The following is a 4124-nucleotide window of genomic DNA, read 5'->3' as shown; positions in this document are numbered from 1 at the left end:
CCAAGTGTTTCTTTTGGGGTTCTCTTAATCTGTGGCTTTATTGTCAGAAAGAAACAACAGAAAACAACAGAAAACCTTTTTCATGAAATAGTGATTCCCATACTGTTGATAATTAAAATGCACATTTGAGGCGGCACAAGTGAAGGTATTCAAAAGACTGGCTTTGAAAAAGTATATTTCAAATCCTGTATTTATTTTTATTTTCGAAAAGAAGGTCCAGTTGCAAAAACGACCTCCACCAAGTATTCACATTTAAAGCTGATTGACCACTCAGCACTTCTCAATGGTCCGCATTGATTGCGTCAAGGCCATTCACAGAGTCGTTGGAAGACCATTGTCTTCTCCACTGAAACTTTGCAGAAAAGAAGGCGGAGGATGTGTGAAATGGCTGCACTCAGGATATAAGATGCACATCCCTGAGGAATCTAATACATGCAGGTCACCTCAAATGGAATCACTGGTGTTAACTTTTGTCATAAGTGCTTCGCTTTTGGGGTGATCCTGCTTGTAAGTTTGTCATCAACAAGAAGAAACTGCAAACAAACACTGGAAGGCAAAAAGATGACCTTAACACAGGCACTGACTTTTTTTGCATACAGTAAGTGCTAACTGTTTTGGCATTCTTCTTGTCTTTTTCTCGGATCTCTTGACATTCTTGCTGAAATAGCTGAAGAACAGCAGAAATAAGGCACAATCTGAACACCAAAGCAGCTATCATTGAGAAGCTCAAACAAAAGCACCACAAGTCCACATCAGGGTTACCTTAACACAGGCACTGACTCGATTTCTCTACACAGTAAGTGCTCTTTGTTAAGGTCGTCTTGTTGTAGTCTTACTGCAATTATCATTTCATGACAGCTGTGTTTCCAAACTTGAAGAAGCCATTGCATTATCACTTCTATTACCTGGACTTGAGCACAGTCTTGAATATACTCAGAAAGTGCTACATGTCGGGGTAGTACAAATGTGACTAATTCGTCTGTGGCTATGAAAAAAGTGATTTTGACCAGGTTACTTTTACAGCACCTTGAAACAGAAACTTGTGCTTCTTTTTCAGAGTTCCCTACCAGTAACAACACAGACCTAATACCAAGCAACAAGTTTACCTGAAGATTGGCACTGACAAGATTTCTGCAAACAGTAAGTGCTATTTACTTTTTGCATCCCACTCCACAAGAGGATTCTTTGCTACATGTTTTCCCAACTTGGAAAAGAAATTCAAATGTCAGTTCTAACTTGAGCATAATCTTGACTTTCTTGCTGAAAGTGCTATGTATTGTGAAAGGCACTTTTGTCAAATACCACAAAATCTGCTCTGGCTATGGAAGCACTGCTTTTGACGAGTCACTCTTAGACCACCTCAAAGAAGGCACGTCGGGTTTTTCCATTGCCAAGTGCTTTTCTTTGAAGTATTCTTGGTTGTGAGTTTATCTTCAACAGCAAACAACTTGAGTACAGTCTTCACTAGACTCTGAAATTTTTGCACAATTCAAATTGGAACAAATCTTCTGTGAACATTCAAGTTGTGTTTTTGACCCAGTCACTTTTGGACCACCTCAAACGATGCACTCATGGCTTCTTGATATATCCAAGTGTTTCTTTTGGGGTTGTCTTAATCTGTGGCTTTTTTGTCAGAAAGAAACAACAGAAAACCTTTTTCATGAAATAGTGATTCCCATACTGTTGATAATTAAAATGCACATTTGAGGCGGCACAAGTGAAGGTATTCAAAAGACTGGCTTTGAAAAAGTATATTTCAAATCCTGTTTTTATTTTTCTTTTCGAAAAGAAGGTGCAGTTGCAAAAACGACCTCCACCAAGTATTCACATTTAAAGCTGATTGACCACTCAGCACTTCTCAATGGTCCGCATTGATTGCGTCAAGGCCATTCACAGAGTCGTTTGAAGACCATTGTCTTCTCCACTGAAACTTTGCAGAAAAGAAGGCGGAGTATGTGTGAAATGGCTGCACTCAGGATATAAGATGCACATCCCTGAGGAATCTAATACATGCAGGTCACCTCAAATGGAATCACTGGTGTTAACTTTTGTCATAAGTGCTTCGCTTTTGGGGTGATCCTGCTTGTAAGTTTGTCATCAACAAGAAGAAACTGCAAACAAACACTGGAAGGCAAAAAGATGACCTTAACACAGGCACTGACTTTTTTTGCATACAGTAAGTGCTAACTGTTTTGGCATTCTTCTTGTCTTTTTCTCGGATCTCTTGACATTCTTGCTGAAATAGCTGAAGAACAGCAGAAATAAGGCACAATCTGAACACCAAAGCAGCTATCATTGAGAAGCTCAAACAAAAGCACCACAAGTCCACATCAGGGTTACCTTAACACAGGCACTGACTCGATTTCTCTACACAGTAAGTGCTCTTTGTTAAGGTCGTCTTGTTGTAGTCTTACTGCAATTATCATTTCATGACAGCTGTGTTTCCAAACTTGAAGAAGCCATTGCATTATCACTTCTATTACCTGGACTTGAGCACAGTCTTGAATATACTCAGAAAGTGCTACATGTCGGGGTAGTACAAATGTGACTAATTCGTCTGTGGCTATGAAAAAAGTGATTTTGACCTGGTCACTTGAAATAAAAAATAATTAAAATGCACATCTGACCTGGCAGAAGTGAAGGTATTCAGAAGTTATTTTCAATACTATGAAATACATAATTTATTCGAAAGCATTGCTAACCCTTCTTCATCTTGAATTTTATTGGTGGTTGGCAAGAAACGTTAAGTTTGCATTACTTACCGGTATAGATTGTGGCTGAGAGTATGTGTCTTGTGAAGGTGCAGGCGCAAAGCACAACCCACATATGGAGGCCTTAGTAGTCGTCCTGGCAGTTGCAGGTTCATTTCCTGGCCTGGAGACAATTTGCTGCATGTCTTCCTTCTCTCATTACCCCCTTTCCTATCAGACTATTCTCAAAAAAGGCCACTAGAGCCAACAAAACCTTAAATAATGTGTTATTTTATACAAGTATGGTCATATTGCGTAATTCAATTCAACTCCAAAATGTTTAATACTTTTATTGCCCGAACTGTCCTGTTAAACACTATAAATCAGTGGTCCCCAAACTACGGCCCGCGGGACGGATCCGGCCCGCCTCCACATTTGGTCCAGCCCCCTGAACAGAAAGCATTCAGAGTTTTTTTTTATTTACCATATTTTCCGGACTAGAAGCCGTTTATATGTGGATTTTTCTTCAACCACCAGGGGGCTCTTTAGCAGGAAGTGAATCATTTGAAGATTGGTTACTTGTGCGCCAACATTGAGCCCACAAACATCAAAATGAGTAAGAAACAGATCAGATGTCTTTGGAAAGTTTCTTTGCAAAGGGGAAAAGGCCCAGAGAAGAGACAGGAGAATGGATTCATCCTGGACCGGTAGGTGAGTCCCACATTACAAGCCCGCTCTGCGTAACATGCGGCGACCGGCTGCTAATGAGGCAATGAAGCTTCAAGCTGCTTCGCCACGTAGAGACCAAGCAGACTGTGGATATAAGCAACACTTCGGGTGTCATTGTCTCCCATCACTCCCAGATGGAACCGTCTCTTTGCAGAGAAACAAGCTCTGGGCTCCGTTAGTCATTATCGTGAGTTAAAATTTTCACGAAAGTAAAATGTTCGTTTTTGTGGCGCTTCTGTATATTATTTTGAAGGGATATATAAACGTTACCATAGCGACCAGAGTCCGAGCGTTTGGGCAGTGGTCGAGAGGAAATGAGTAGAGCTTTTGAGTCTCAAGTCTGGTTTAGACAAAAAGATTTCAGAAATGTCGGCCGATTCTCCAAACCTATGTGACCACAGAGCTGATAAAAGTACAACAGGTTTGATCGGTTCGTGTTCAGCCACACCGCACGAACCGATTCCAGTCACGAACATCCCGATTCCAGAGGATAATCCAGTAAAACCCCCAACATGGCGGGAATTTAGAATAAGCAAACACGGATGACGATGTAGAAGCAGTAGTGATAGTTTGTGGAGTCATTTTAAGAGATAAAAGATGTAATAAAAATAAAAGGCGGTGGATAAAAGACGACGGGAGCAGCCGCTCTATTTGCTGCACTATGATTTGGAGGTGACTGTGTTTTTTCATAGTTAACATTTTTAA

At 40.6% G+C, this 4124-nt stretch overlaps 1 long non-coding RNA gene across 1 annotated transcript in view; it reads left to right on the top strand.

Annotated features, from left to right (window-relative positions):
• The window catches only part of LOC145555156 (uncharacterized), a 4323-nt gene extending 3183 nt beyond the window's left edge, over positions 1-1140 (top strand). The window contains exon 3 of the long non-coding RNA XR_014091250.1: positions 1058-1140. This is a non-coding gene — a long non-coding RNA (uncharacterized LOC145555156). The remainder of the gene's footprint in view (positions 1-1057) is intronic.
• Positions 1141-4124: the final 2984 nt, after the last annotated feature.

Source organism: Poecilia reticulata, chromosome 15, assembly GCF_904066995.2.
Source record: "Poecilia reticulata chromosome 15, P_reticulata-male-v2, whole genome shotgun sequence".
Lineage (NCBI taxonomy): Eukaryota > Metazoa > Chordata > Actinopteri > Cyprinodontiformes > Poeciliidae > Poecilia > Poecilia reticulata.
This window is presented reverse-complemented; position numbering and strand designations above follow the sequence as displayed.